This window comes from Strix aluco, chromosome 1, assembly GCF_031877795.1.
Source record: "Strix aluco isolate bStrAlu1 chromosome 1, bStrAlu1.hap1, whole genome shotgun sequence".
NCBI classification, from domain to species: domain Eukaryota; kingdom Metazoa; phylum Chordata; class Aves; order Strigiformes; family Strigidae; genus Strix; species Strix aluco.
The window spans coordinates 23,487,085-23,503,035 of record NC_133931.1 but is presented as its reverse complement, the minus strand read 5'-3'; the positions used below and the strand labels follow the sequence as shown (position 1 = coordinate 23,503,035).

General features: G+C 42.3%; 1 protein-coding gene across 7 annotated transcripts in view; it reads right to left on the bottom strand.

Annotated features, from left to right (window-relative positions):
- Positions 1-12,327, bottom strand: part of RNF19A (ring finger protein 19A, RBR E3 ubiquitin protein ligase) — a 63,094-nt gene extending 50,767 nt beyond the window's left edge. For 3 of the 7 annotated variants that reach the window (XM_074814745.1, XM_074814762.1, XM_074814734.1), the window contains exon 1: positions 11,472-11,623. The gene's annotated coding sequence lies outside the window, so the exon portion shown is untranslated. Of the gene's footprint in view, positions 1-6,419; positions 6,436-8,339; positions 8,560-10,481; positions 10,794-11,471; positions 11,624-12,178 lie in introns of those variants that run through there. The other 4 variants (XM_074814780.1, XM_074814753.1, XM_074814770.1 and 1 more) reach the window with 4 other exon arrangements.
- Positions 12,328-15,951: the final 3,624 nt, after the last annotated feature.

Sequence of the window (15,951 nt, the reverse complement as noted above, 5' to 3'; positions counted from 1 at the left end):
GCTACACTATTCAGTGGGACTAACTCCCAAAAGGCAATCATTTACCAGAACTTACTCTAGAGGCCAGATACGAGCAGTACATAAAAGGGTACAGCAGTCCTACAAAAGGCAGCAGCAGGCTTAAAGCAAGGATGGATATAGCACCTCATGGTTAAACAGCAGATGTTATGGGGGAGGAGAATGTAAGCAGACAGTCAGATTAAGTCAAATTGGAAAAATACAGACATGCTATTGAAAACAGAAACTAAGTAATAAGAAGTTAAATGCATTGTGACTCACCTCATTTTTACAGTTTACTAAGTCATTTATTTCAAAAGACAATAATTTCTTGTTAAAAGAAAGGCTAGTAACTCTATTATGAGTGCTTCACACTTCCCACTATAACATCCTATTTCCAAAGCTGCATAGAAGCTTCTCAAGCAAACTGGGCTGAAAGCTACATACTAAGACCTTCAGCACTTTTATTTCAACAAAACTATTTAACCCAACAATAAAAACCCCACACCTCATAAAACCACAACACTTTAATGAAGAAAATTATCTTAGAAAAGAAAATAAATCCAAAACTTGTAGTATTTTCTCTGGAAAGTTTAGCACTAGCACACTTTGAAGCTGGAATATGAATTCTGGCCTGTGTATCTAGGATTTACATTTTATCAACCTTAAAGCAATGTGGATATAGCCATGCTTGCAAGGTTTTGGGAACGGGAGAAAATACATGATTTTTGGCAAAGGGCATATATTTTATCTGCTAAAATCTGTCCTGAACTTGATCCACCCTGGAACTTAACAGAATCTTCCTTTCACTTCCAGATGTACAATATGGTGCGTCAAAGTACTGGAAAATAAAGCTAGGAAGCTGACTTACATTTCCAAGATCCCACTACTAAGTAATAACAATGTAGAAGATAATCTAACCAATTGTGGAGGGAACAGGATTAAACTCATGGAGAGAAGGGGAGTCAAGGGGAAAGAGCGGATGAAAACAAGAATGGATATAGTCCAAACTTGCTTAGACATGATCCTGAGCAACCTGACCTAGGAGTACCCTGCTTTGAGCAAGGGCCAGATTCCATGCCCTCCAAAAGTCTCTTTCAACCCAAACCATGCTGCAATTCTAACAGCAGTGGAAGTGGTGGCTGCCAGAAGGGCAACTGAAGTCTTCACCAAAACAGGAATAGCTGAACAAACTCCATCAGAGCATGCTAAAAAGAAAAATATAAGAAAAAATGAGGATCGCTGAGTGAAGAGGCCAACAGGAGTTGTTCAGGGATGTAATCTGGGAACTCCAGCACAAGTAACATAGACAGCATATCTCATATAAAAATCCAGTGATGCAGAACTGACTGGCTGATCACAAGAGGAAATTGAACTAACAAGCACAGGGCAAAGATAAGAAAGAGACCCTACAAAGAGTAGTTAAACTGTGAACAGAGAGAGGGAGCATCTCCAAATGACAGGAGAAAGAGACAAAGACATCAGATTAGGTATTGAAAAGGATAGGAATTTAGATTGGTCAAGATATCTTCCTAACGAAAATTGTAACTGACTAAATAGGAATAGGATTTGGATAAAACACTGTTAAGTACGCAGAAAGTAAAAGGTACATTGCTGGTGACAAATAAAAAAAGCAGCAAAAGCAGCTTGTACTGTCAAAGCATGCCTTCCTCTAGCGCTCATCCTCCACAGACTAAAGACATCCATAAAACCCTCTGCATAAGCACATGGATCATACTGTCTAGAGTTGATCCCTATAAAGCATGACAGAGTATTATTAGATACCACTAGCTCAAATAGCAGCGGTCTGTCTAGTGAGTAGCTTCCAAACCTGCTGATATGATTGTAATTATTATTTTTAACAGCTAGGAAACAGCATACAAATTACATTAGAAATAACTTTATCAAGCAAACAGAATTAAGCCCTGGAGTTTGGGAATGAGTGCTGAAGTACATTATGACAGTTTAATTGCGTGGCTTTTATCCATTTCCCCCCATAGAATCTTTGCCAGGTTCACACTTATCAGGTCACTACTCAGCATTTTGTTTGTTCTTAATCATCATAACCCCTACCTAAAAAAAAAATTAAAAGAGAATACTGTGTATAATGCTGCATTGAAAGCAGGAATTCATTTCCTCATGGGCCATGCAGAGCACTGATATGTCAGATCAGTATTGCTGAAGTAGTCAAATACCACATTCATTCCACTGAAGTAGCATGGTTACTATCCCTATTAACAGATACAATACTAAAGTATATGATTAAGGATGGATTTATTTACCAACCTCAGGTGCCTGTGCCTGATCTGAGATACCCAAGAACTTAACTTCTTTTGGGCCATGTTACACAGCACATTATATGTTCAAAGGTTTAAATTGTGTACACACACAGCACCACTGCCCCCCCCCCCCCCCCCCATGAAGAAATACCACTGTTACTACACAGCCAGGATTCAGATGCCTTCATCAGGCAAGAACAAAATCTCCCCAGTTTTCTGCTTTATTTGCATTATATCTCCAAACTTATTCAAAGGTAACAATTGCCCTAGAGACTAGGTTTATTGCTGCCCAACCTAGACAGACTCCCCAGTGGACAAGGCAAATGTATTCTGAGGAATGTTTCTGCAGGGAAGAAAAAGAAACCAAAAACCACAGCTGTGTAATTAAGGACTATAACTTAATAAAGGTAGGCTCAAAAGGTAATCAAACTATGGTTGCTTCTTCAACCTTAATTCTGGCATTTCTTAACATCTGAGAATTTGACCTGAAACCTTACAATGACAACAAACTGCATGCAATGGCATAATCAGTTTCATTTTACTGACATGTGCAATCCTTCACATTACAAAACCAGGGCAAATAAATAATGTAATTGCTGCAGGAGCCATACCTACCTGTTTCTAATATTTATAGTGCACTCATTATCACGGTTTCTGAGAAAGTTAAACTACCAGCATCCTGAAGGCATCTTCCTTGTCTTTACAATGGAAAGAGTGTTCTTGTATTCTACACACTATTAAAACCTGAGCTATTCTTCACCTACAAAATGCACCATTTTGCAGAATGCCCATTAGAGGAGTTAAAGTTACTGCAAGTACATATCAAGTTAGACAACAGTTACTCAAAGCCATAGTCAACTACTTCAATGACTTGACAGTCATGTGATAATGAAGGCAAATCTAATCACCTCCCTTTCTTGAAGGAAATCAAATCACCAACACAAGGTTTTATCTTCATCACCAAATATTCCAAAATCGCCCTTATTCAGTTACTAGTCTACAGTAATACTGTACAAACAAAGCACACATTTCAGAGAGCTGAACCTTAAAAGTGAAATTCAGGACTACACTTTACAGAAAGCTTCAGTAACTACACTGCTTTTCTACAGATAAATCATCCATCTACGGAGGCTTTCCATAAAGTGTTACACTTTTGTCACTGTACTGCCAACTGGAAGGTCCCCCTTTTGGAGTTCGAATTTGTTCTAATTTGTCTGAACGACTTTTAGCACAATGAAACTATTCTGCACACTCTTAGAGGTGTGTTTTCATGCATTTCAGGAGGAACACCAACCATATCGAAATACGTATTCTTTATTCTTTTTTACTTTTAACCACCAGAGATGAACAAAAGTAAGTTTACAGAAGGTTTAAGAGAATCCATCCCACAAATGCAGCATACTGTGGCTTTACATTAACGGTGTATATGCCATTTTCCCTATAATGGCTTTAAGAGGCATATAGTGCAAAGATCCCCACAGCTTGCGGGAGATAATTTAGGTTGAAACTGTGACTTGGAAATTATTTGTTACCCTTAAAACAAAGATAAGATCGCATGACCTTTGAGATAAGAAAAAGGATATGATCATATAGCCCTAAAAAAATACAGCAGTACTTCACACCTCAGAAACAAAACAGAAAAAAGCAACAATGAAAACAAAACCATGTCACTGTCTTCGTATTTTACTCAAACAACACTTCTTGGTCTAGATCCAGCCATGATATTATGTTGATAAGGGCAGGGTGTAGGAGGTGGGAAGAAACCATTTTCACTGCTGTTTTAGAGAAAAAGCTGAAGCACTGCTGGGCAGGACTAAACAAGATGCTTCTATTTATTAACCCATTCCCCAGCAAACACCTCTTTGCAAAGCTTCAATTCAACAGCAAAGATAAATTTATCTAGCACATCATATACTTTATCTACTAATTAAATTACCCCTGAAAACAGGGGAGTTTGATCTTCCTTTCCCAGACAGGCAGGCAGCATGTAATCCTAACAATCTGAATTCTTGCAAGGCAGGATCTTTCTCTTGTTTTCTTTTCATTAGTTAATCCATTACCTAATTCATCTTGGAATCACCTTTAATTGTTAATAATGGAAAGACTTGGGACTCCTGTGCTGAGCTTACAGGGCTCTCTTCTATTCTTACCCTGGCTGAATTTCTGCCCGGTGTCAGGTCACAGGAGGCAAAGTCTACTTTTCTGCAGCTATGCACCACCACACCAAGTTTGAACAAAAGCATACTGCCTCAAAAAAGGAAAAAAAAAAATAGGAACAGGAAGGAGAGAAAGAAAGGAGAAAAAAAAAATTAACTAGCCAGGTAGGAATTTGAAGAAAATACTTTTGGTCACTAGATACAAAAATCCCTCAGTCCAAATGGAGATAGCTTAAAACCGTGGTGTGGTGAAATAAAGAGAAATAGTGAGCACAGTAGCTTTACAGGTTTCTCCTCTATGTTGTCCCACATAAATGCGCACTGACTGCAGAATCTTACACTTCAGGAAAGCAACAGCCTGGCTTCACGGGCTATAAGCACTAAAGATCCCTTTGCTTAAAAAGGACCTAGAAGTTTGATACCTCCATCTCTGACCCTGAGCAAAAGGGCTTCTGGTCTCTCCCAAGATGTATTTTTAGCAGTGTCATATAAAGGAAAGCTTCACTCTTCTGAAAATTCAAAGTCAAACAAAAACTAAGTATCAGATACAGCTTCACAGGTAAAATGAAACTGAGAAGGTAACTGCTCTTCTCAGGAAACTTAAGCAAGGTCTTCAACTCAGAAAACAATTACATATTTTTAAAGGCTTTATTCTATTTATATTTGACTTAAGATAGAGGAACACAAAGTTAGAGCACCTCCATCAAGGCACACAGTCGAAAAGTCTTTGATAAAAATTATTTTTCCAGTACACATTCTAAAAACAAAACCTTTAACCTTGAACACACTTCATCTTACAGCTACATTTCATTGCATTGATCAACATATTAGATTGCTTGTTATGGGAACATGAAAGGCAGACCCAAAGTAAGATACTTCCCAATGGCTGACCAGAAGAAAATGTTTCTCTGCAGGATTCACCTTTGTCAGTTGGTTGGTCTCACTACAGCCACTATTTAATCCCATCCAAATATCTTTCCAATATTAGATATTTGAGGGACAACTGGATGATCCTTCCATAAAGCATTCTGATATGAAGGAGAAAAGCCAAACAGTATGTTGCAACAACCACTCTCTGTCAGCATCTTCACTTATTATATACAGTCCCTGTACAGATGTTCCGTTAATATTTACTAAAACATTTACTGTCAGGGTACAATTAGATCTCGATACAAGAAAAAGCTGCAGCACTGAATATGGGCTGAGCATATGGCCCCCAATTTTCAGGTCATAAAAAGCCCAAAGCACTCATCAACTATCTAATTTAGACAGAATAAAAGCCTTTTATTTCCTAAAAAGGTATAAATGTTTCTTCCCAAGACTGAGTTCTGAATAACAATACTGTAGAAGATCTGCCAAAACATCCCTCCCCTTGTCCAGTTTCACTGAAATATACTGTTAAGTTCTGTGCAGCATGTACTTTCAGCAAAGGAAATGGATGAATGACGCATTTAGGCATGGCACCACCAATAGTCTTTTCCTCTGGAATGCAACCATTATGGTACTGAGAAAGACTCTTACTTGTCTAAGAGCTGACAGTTAACAATGCTATTTTATATAAATATTTTAAAATAAAAACAAGGCACAGCAACACTACTGCTGTGATGTCATCATATCCAAAACGCTAGCCAGGTAGTGCTGTAAAATCCTCACACCTCAGTGAAAACCTGCAGTCCCACCTGAACGTCCACTGTTCAGTACATCCCCCAAGGTGCAGGACCACTTCACATTCCCTACAAACCATTTCTTGAAAACACACACAAGGTAAATTCGTCTCTCAGAAGTCTTACACAGTGCACTGAACAGTACAGCTCAACTGTCTTACAGATTAAGCATTTTCAGATACAAACAGAACTTGATGTGGCTCGCAGAGTTTGGTTTTATGTGAAAAATCTGATCACTAACTGAGAAACTTAAAAGTGATGCTTTTATTAAGGATATGCAGCATCAGTGAAAAACAGTGAGAACAAAGCAACATGATTCTTACTGCAAACAGTTTCTCCAGAGTTAGTCCTCTTGCTGAAGCAGTTCTTCATTCACTAAATGGAACAACTGAAGGGGACTGCCAGGGGCTCCAATTTAGAATAAGAGCTCTAATCTGCCTTATGGGAGCAGCTAAAGGACCTATGGAAAATGTTTGTTTAACAGTAATTTGTCTCAACTATAAATGGAAACAGAACAGAACTGACATAGTCCCACAATGACAGTTTGTGCTGAACAATAACAGGATACTTGCATTAACAGTTGTGCTCTACTTAGGAAGCAAAAACAAGGGACTATACCAAACTGAATTGGTACAAACATTTATTTCTGCAAGATGCCCTTCAAATGTCTTGCTGAAGACATCATTAGGGGGTGTGCTGGCCTCTAATAAGAGGAAGTTTTAATGCCTGAGGAAACACCTGTGTATATGTAACTTTTATTTAAGCTCATTTCATTAGGTCTCTTCCCTAAATTGCTTTAGGTTAAAGCAACTCTTGTATCAGCTTTCCAGAGTGGTGCAATATACGAAGATGTGAAGCAAACACTTTGGAAACTTGCACTTCAGAAAAAAAAAAAAAAATCTACAGCTGTTCTCACCTTGTAAATGGCAATTACGGTTGCAGTGTAGTGGCTACCTGTCCAACAAGATACTAGTAGTCACCTAGCAGATGACTGACTTCAATCCACTGTTTGAGAGTGGAAAAGCCTACAGTAATCTTGCCATTGCAAAAAAGTAACCTAAAATGGAAGCACTCCTACTGTTTCTTATTCCATGGATAAACCTGAAGGTAGGGTTAATTCTTCTTAGAAGTATGCCATGGCTTCCATGAAAGTGAAACAAAACAGACAGTGTTTCACTGCCTCCCCGCTTGCCTTAATGAGGAAAGGCCTATAGGTGGTATCACAAATTACATCTCAACTCAGCAATGGGGCTTGTCTTCTCTGAATTCTACTTTGAAGAACTCAAAGACTACTCTAAATAAACCTGGTATAAGCCATGCTCACAACAAGAATATTTCTAGTAGAACCCTGTAATATTCTAGTCCCACACAACATTTACAGTTCTTTTTAGATATCCATTGCTTTGTTTTGGATCCTTGAGCCAGTACCCGCACTAAGAAAAAACAAGCAAACCAAGCCAGAGAAGGACCAGCAATCAAAACCAAGGTAAAACACAGTTCTGCAGTGCCTGAGAATTGCCAGAAATGTACATGAAACAACCAGAGACCACTGAAGAAAAAACTAAGCCACCTTATGACTCAGATGGGCAAAGTAGCTTCCACAAAGTCTCTTCTCATCAACTAAAAAAATAAACTTACAAGAAATTGTGGGAAAATGAAGTGAACATTACTTTACAGAAGTTGAGAAGAAATCTGTCAATCCGTAAATATCAGCAATAGAACATACCTACATATATAACAACTTACCATGAAGCACTAAGAAATAAAATAAATTTTAAAAAGAGTACCTGAAGAAATCTGAAGTAACCTTCAAGTGAATACTTAAGAGGGAAGACTGAAATTCTACTCTGAATTCTACTCTTTAGTTCAAATTCACAGTTGATTATTTGGACTTTTATTTCTTTCCGAGTTAAAGCAGAACACACAATATCTGAAATCTAATCATATACAACACAAAAAGGTTTCAATTTTTCCTTAAAGATTATTTCACTGAAGATTTAAAAGACAAACTGCTAGAAATGAACATTAGACTAAATCAGGGATAAAACTTCCACTTCAGAAACTCAGAAATAAAAAGAATTCTCCTTCTGTGAAAAAAAATAGGAACATTAAAAAAACCCCAGCTGTTTTCAAGGTATTATACAGCCTCTTCCATATTCTTCCTATGGGGGGCCAGACAGGAATCATACACTCTAACACTACTAAAACCAACCAGTTCTCTAAGACTCAGTGTAACTTTTTACCTTCTTGGTGGAAGTCTACCTCCAGGTGCAATTCAGATGCTTTTAGCAATATAAGATCCAACACCATTCTCAGTATCTCGAAGCTGTGTTACGTACACCGATTCATTCAGCTACACATCTTCTATCAGCTACCACAGAAAGGACAATGGAAACTTAGAGCTAAGTCAAATGCAAAAAGAGAAAAATCCAAAATCAACTTCTTTATAAATAAGCCAGTGTTAGAATGTGTATTTTTACTAGTCCTTCAAAGAGCCTTCGCTGACCCTAAGAAAGAATCAGACTGACTTGCAACTCAGCTACAAACCAGCAATCACACTAAGAGCAGAGCCTAAAACACTTACCCATCAACTCATTCTAGTCAGGTATTAAAATTTATTCTACTAGGCTGGTATGTGGTGTTTACATACAATTCAGAAAACAAATCACAAAGCTAATTATGGATGTCTGACCATAGGCCAGAGTAAACTGACCCCATAATGGGGACCACAAGCTTGGCTAAAGGCCATCAGAGGACAGTGGTGCAGAACAGTATAGTTGTACTTCAGAGCTCAAAGATCTTTCTTACTGCTTCCAAACCAGGATTCAGAAGTCCTGTGAAAGGAGGGTGGGGGAAGGAATCTGTGATGAATACTTCAGTAAGACTAAGGATCAAAAAGGCCCAAGCAAACAGAAAAAAACCATGAACTGAACTGGTAAGGAAGAACCACCCACCCACTGAACAAATTCAGTCTTCAGGTTTTGTCATGGGGAATAGTAGCTAAATGCTGTTAATTAATAATAGAAAAAAAAGCTATACACATTTTCCATTACAGAAGTCTACCCAACTGCCAAAAGAATTCAAGGGCTTGTGTTCTTTCACAGGTTGATAGTACTCACATAAACCAAGTTTTCCTACTGCATATATTAATGCTAACTGGGAATCCCATAGCTAAGGGAGTTTTAATGATTCATTTACTAATGGAGAGACCAGGATTTGTACACACTACGAAAGTAAACAAATACATCTGTCAAGCATCTTCCATCCTCCTGAGTCTCAGCTAGCATAATTAATCAAAATCTGATGTTTGCTCTATATAAAAAGTGTCATTTGTCTGGTCAATTTAAGGGGAAGGGGAGAGAAGAAAACCACACAAACACATTTCAACTCCCTCTTTTAGAAGTGATGATGTGATGTCCTCAAACTCAAAAATAGCTGACAACATAAACATAACATTTTATAAATGCTGAATTTTATAAATGCTGAATTGTACAAAACACAGTCGAAACCCTGGCATACTTCAAAAAATATGCATATAGAAGAGTTACGCATATGTAACTCCTTTTACTGAACTCGTTTTTAAGAGCAGCATTATAGCCATTATGCAAGAGTGAAACTTTCATTTTCATTTTCTGGACCAAATAGGCCTAGTTCACATGCAATTAAAAAAAAGTGCCTTCTCAGCTTTCTGAAGGCTTTTAGTACAAGCATTTAAATGTTTACAGTGGTAAAATTTTGGAAACTGTTAAGTAATGTTATACAGCCATCATTTCTAAGCATGCAAGTGAATTCTGGTAGCTGGGCAATTCAGAATTTATACTTCAGTTTGACCCGGATATTAAACTGAAAACCTTCTTTTCCCATGAACTCAGTAAAAAACATTTCATTAGATACTGAAATATGGTCCTTTGGCTGACAAAAAAGGAATTATTTTTTAAAAAAATCTTTGAAGGAAAAAATTGAATTTTTAAAAATGAATTTATGATTAGTTTTGTCTGCAGAATTAAATCCTGCGAGACCCATTTCCCAAACTGCCCTCTGCTTTTTAAAAATGCTGTCCTTGATGACAATTGATATAAAGCACTAATCAGCACCGATGCCAACTACAGTATTTTAACAGAAACAAGATTTGTTGTGGTCCTCACAGGGAAACACAGGCACGTTTCCAATAAGCGACCACAGGGGCATGAAGGCTTCACATTTTGATTTCTCTGCTCAGCAAAATAACTGCATTCAACTACTATCCCTTTGGCATATCCCCGCAACTCTACTTCACTACTACCCCTTTAGCAAAGCCCCATTTCTTTCTGCCAGAGAGTACCGGAGCAAGAGGGGAAAGGCAGGAGGACACCTCCCCTTTGCCAACCATCCCCTCTTCAGCTCACCTAGACGCACGCTGACTTTCAGATTGTTTTTTACCCGTTTTTCCCTATCCTTCCGGGATGCGCCTGCAGTAGTTGCTGTGTGTATGCTCCACTGCCAGGGTGGAAAACTCCCAGCTCTGCAGAAGGACCCGTGCAAGGAAATCACTCGGCAAGACGCTGGCTATCACCGCTGCTAGTCCCGCCACCACCTCTGCAGCCGAGATGCGATATCCCTAGTCAGTCGGAACCCCTCCACTCCTCCGATTCACCGGATCCGGGGCGGACACAGGAGCACAGAGAGATAAACTAGAAACTCGGCGGGGGGGGGGAGCGTGCCAACCCTGCGCCCCGGATTGCGCCGAAGGCCCGGGAGTTGCGTGCCCTGCTCTGCCCGTGCCCTGCAAGTTCAAGCGCAAGAGTTTCCAGGGCCCGGCCGGCGGCCCGATGCAGCTGCCGGGCGGCGGGAGCGAGGCGCCCGCCGAGGGGCCCCCCGCGGCGCCGCGGCCCACCCGGGCGGGCGGAGAAGCAGCAGCTCCTCCCCGCACACCCCCGCCCGCCACGCCGAGGACAACCGAAACCCATCCGGCAGCTCCCCCGCTACTGCAGCTCCTCGGGCGGGGGGCGGCACGGGCCGGCCGTGCCCCCCCTCCTCCACCACGGCTCGGGGCGGGACGGGCCCCTCGCTCCGCCCGGGGGGAGCCGAGGGGAGACAATGGGCACGATGACTTCACCCTCCAGCAATGCGAGGAGCAGCGGCGGACGCCGCCGACTTCCCCCCGGCCGCCGGGACACCCCTGGGCCGCGGCTCCCCGGGCCGCAGCGGGGACCCGCCCGGGCCCTCTCCCACCCGGGCTCAGGCCCCCGCCCAGAGGCGGCTCCGGCTCGAAGGCTCCGCTCCACCCCTCACCCTCCGCCACGCTCAGGGCGGCGGCTGCCGGCCGCCGGCGGAGGCCCGAGGCGGGGGACGCCCCGCGCCGCCGCCGGGCCCTCCCGCACCCCCTGCCCCGGTACCTGCGAGTTGGCGGGAGGAAGCGGCGCCGTTCTGCCCGCCCAGGCCCGACCCCGGCCCCGACTCCACGCAGGCAGCGTGTGTGTATATGTGTATATGTGTGTGTGTGTGTGTGTGTGTGTATGTGTCGGGGTGTGCGTGTGTGAGAGGAGCGGAGGGGGCGGTGCTGCCGCGGGCGGGGCGGGGCCGGGCGGGGCGGGGCGGGGCGGGCTCTGCCCGCGGCGGGAAGGCGGTGCCCGGGCGGTTGGTTCCCGCGACGCGCTGAGCTCACGCGCACGGCGGCGCCGCCCCCCGCGCTCTCCCGGCGGCCGTTAGGGCGGGGCGGCCCCGCGGCAGCTGCCCTCGCGCTCCCTTCAGGGCGCTGCCGCCCCCCCTCTCCGTCGCGCCCCGCGGGGGCTGTGGGAACCGGGGCGCGCCTCCCTCTTCCCCCGCTCTCTGCCGTTCCGGGGCTCGGCGGTGGCCCGGCCCGGCCCGGCCCGGCCCGGCGCGGGCGGTGCTCGACGCCGGCCAAGCGGGTGCCGCGTCCGTTCCCCGGTGGCGGCCGGTGCCTGGGGACACCGCAGCGCTGCCGACAGCAGCGGCCGCAACACAGAGTAACTATTTACTATTCCGGGGGCTTCGTACCCATTAAAATGTAGATGTGCAAGGGGAAGAATGAACTACTGAGGCGTTTCAATAGGGTCGTGTCGCTGAATGCTGATTCACTCACCGAAACGGCAAAGCGCTGATCCCGTGCTGTAAAATACAGACGTTTCTCCTTATCGCCCCCGTTCTTGCCATTGAGATAGAACCTTGCCCAGACGCCCCCAACTTTTCTTTCAGGGCACGACCCTGCTCCCCGTGGCTAACTGCAGTCAGCCCCTGGCTCCCGGGCGCCGGCGGTCCGTGGCAGAGATCCCGCTCCGCCTCCCCCCGCGCCGTAGAGCTCGCCCTCCCGTCGCTCGGTTTCTCCGTCTCCTCTCACTACCGACCTTCACGGGATTCCCTCTGCCTGCCGTCCTCCCTTAGATGCTGCCCTCTCCCGCTGCATGCTCGCTGCTCCTGACCTCCGCTTCTGGGCCAATTCCGAATCCCTCTCCCCTGTCCTCTGGCATATTTTAAGAATTATTTGCATACATTAATATTACATTGGTTTTTAAATCGTGTGCCTTTTTTTATCTTTCTCTAGTTAATCATTCATATTGTCTCATGCCATCTCTGAGTTCTCTGGAACTGGAGTTTATCCTGTGCTTATAGATGACTAGTGGTGCTTCCGTTAAAATGGTATGAAACCCGAAAGTCTACTCTGGAAAAAGTTACTGATTACCCAACCTGCATTTAACAAGTGCAAATATTGTAAAATGGATAAAATGTACCATTCTTTTCCTGCAGCGTTTGCAATGTATGGTCTGTTAAAGGCTTGCATGTATGTATACTTTTATTTATGTGCATAGTTCCATTTAAGGCAATAGGACTACTTCCAGTACATCAAATTAAGAGTGAATACAAGTCATTCCATGGTAAAATACTTAATCCGAAATGACAGAATAGGCAATTACAACAAACAGGGAGGGGAAGTGGAAAATTCGGGTAACAGCAATGAGATTATACTGGAATTTTGGTGTGTTCTGTATAAACCACAGCAGTTCCTTCTTTGCTCGTAAAAGCCCCTAGCTAGGTGAGTTACTTAGGCTCCAGTACTGCAAACATGTACATGTCACTTGTGGCATGTAAGTGTCACTTAAGGCATTGTACTCAGTTGAATAAGATATGCAGAAGAATATTACATGTAACTGTTCGCAGGGTACAGTCTTGGCCACTTTCTTACGTATGAGGTTTGGTACAGAGAAATGGAATTAGAGAACTGAAGTTCATAAAATGAGGGGAGAAAAGGAAAGCCGAGAGTGGAGGTGAATGAGGGAAAGAAAATGAAGAGGGGAACAGAAAGATGAGCGTATAGAATAGCATGATAGGATAGCGAACAAATTTTGACTGGAACAGGAACAGCAAACCATTTTATCAACTCAAATGTGCGAGCACCAATAAAACAAAAACCAGCAACAAGAAATGCAAAGCGATGCAGTAATGTATTACATTCTAAATGTCCAGAGGGATCCAGCAAATCAGTGCAAATATTCTGAAGTCTCTTGGCTAATGCTGGAGAACAGGAGGGGAACAGAGCCCAGGTGTTTTAAAATTCTGCACTGGGAGATTGAGCAGTCACTGTGGTGGTAAGATGGTTTCTCCTTGAAGCTGATAAGGGACAAAGCAAACCTCCAGCCAGTCACCCTCCTGAGAGCTCTGCAGCAGAGACCCTGCAGCCAGGTAGGTGTTTTTCCTCAGAAGCATTCAAAACAGTCAATTAACAACATACAGAAAGCACAGGGAGGAAAGACAATCTTCCCTGCACAAGCTCTAAACAAAATCTGACAGTGGTTTGTTTTGATATGCAGGGAAGATAGGTTTGCTTGCTTGCTTGCTTATTATTATGGAACAGGATGACAAAGAGGTATTAAGGAAAAGTAGGGGCTGCCCAAACCCTTTATCAAAGAGGAAATACCTCATGCACACTGCATTTTGTGAAGCATACAAGATTTATGAAAACAAACAAGCCTGTCTTTCCAAAACCCTTTCTGGAGAACATCTAGGATTGAAACATTCCAGGTATTCAATTCAGCTGCTGTTAGAAAAGTACAAAGTATTATATCAGAATACAAAAATACTGCCCTCCAAGCAAAGCATCTGGTATGTTCTAAGGAGATGTAAGCACACACAACACGCTGTCAAATGTGGAAGGACAAAAATCATATCAGCATGAAGAGAGGTGAGCAGACAGGACTGAGGAAAAGTGTTTTTTCTCTCAGTGGTGGGGAATGGAGAAAGGGTATGATACAGACAATCTTATTTTAATTTAGCATATCTCTGTCATGATCTATGCTTGTATGGACTGTTGGCCTCAGTATATTTTCAGTATTTACATATGAAACACTGCTATCTTGTATGAAAAGGTACTGTAAAATCCAGTGCCTTGGGCCAGAATTTCATGTGTTTATCGTCTTTTCTTGAAACTTATGTTGGAAGAGTATCAAATATGGTGGGTAAATGTTTCCATGTCTCTGATCCCACATCTGAGTCTCTCTTAGAAATCTTTATCTGAATATTCAACCATCATCTTCAACATAAAATAGGCAAAGCCAAACTCTTTTTTCTGTAGATAATTTTATATTTCCTGCAGCCTCTGCCATCATCTGGTCTCCAGTCCATCGTTTTTAGGGGAAAAAGAGACATCCTCAACCTTTCCCCTTTTGACACACACATTTGTGTCCCTGACCTTTCTTCCACCGTGTTCTGAAGAACACCCTTTGTTTGGGTATTCACCGCTCTCCTACATTTTCCAGCTCAACTGTCTTGCCAATTTTTTTTTTTTTTCCTGGAGAGCTTATTTTTAGCACCCCTGATTTTACTGATCTGTCTTACAGTGTTGCCCCACAGATGGCTGCATTTGCACAAAAAGCATAGCAGAAGATTGATATGGCAGCAGGAACAAGTGGCATAGGGAAGGAAGAGAACTGTCTAGACCAATTTTGCCACTGGAGAAAATGTAATGTGGAAATGCATTCTGACTTGCAACTAAAGAAGAAAGGATACAGGCCTTTGATGAACTAAAATATCTGCAATATCCACTGATAGCAAAACATGTCTTTAGATGGGGTATGCAAAAATAGGCAATACTAATAAATTTCAGTATATAACTGATAAATATCTTATTATATATTAGTATAGCTAAGGTACAAATTGCACAGGACAGGAATAGGTGTTGAATTCTGTCAGGCTTCTGTTTACCCTTTGTGAAAGATTATTTGCCGTGCATTGATTGTCATCAATTGTATGAGCACGGTAGATTAAAAAATACATACTCTGTAAGAAATCTTGATTAGGATTTTCTCAAAGGGCATCATTAACCTGAAGATAAAATGAAAGGATAGATACAGGGGTACCATGATGACAAGCCTGGGATAATGGATTAATGTCAAATAGAGCTATCTGATCCAAGTTACAAAGTGGCAAGATACCAGTAAACAATGTGCAGGCTGAGAACTTTCCAAATTATCGGCATGTCATAAAACATTAAAGATATGGCTTCCATAGCCATTTCAAACATCTCAGATATCTTAGAGTTACATCATCTGGTCTAATCAATTTCTGAAGTAGTCAATAAAGAAAAAGCAAGGGTAGAAAATTTAAGATATCTAGAACTACAGACTTCTGAACATGCCTACTGCAAGGAATAAATTCTGTTTAAATCATTAAATAGGTTTATTTCCATCCCCAAAGAGAGAGAGTAGAAATAGAGGAATCTGGGTGCCTGAATCCAGAAAGTTGCTCCTAAACACATATCAGCTGTCACTCAACTTGCACAGCTCCAAAAGTCTGCAGAAGTTCTTGAACACCTAAAAATCCACTCCTGGACACAATATTTAAAATCTGAAGACTATTCTGGAA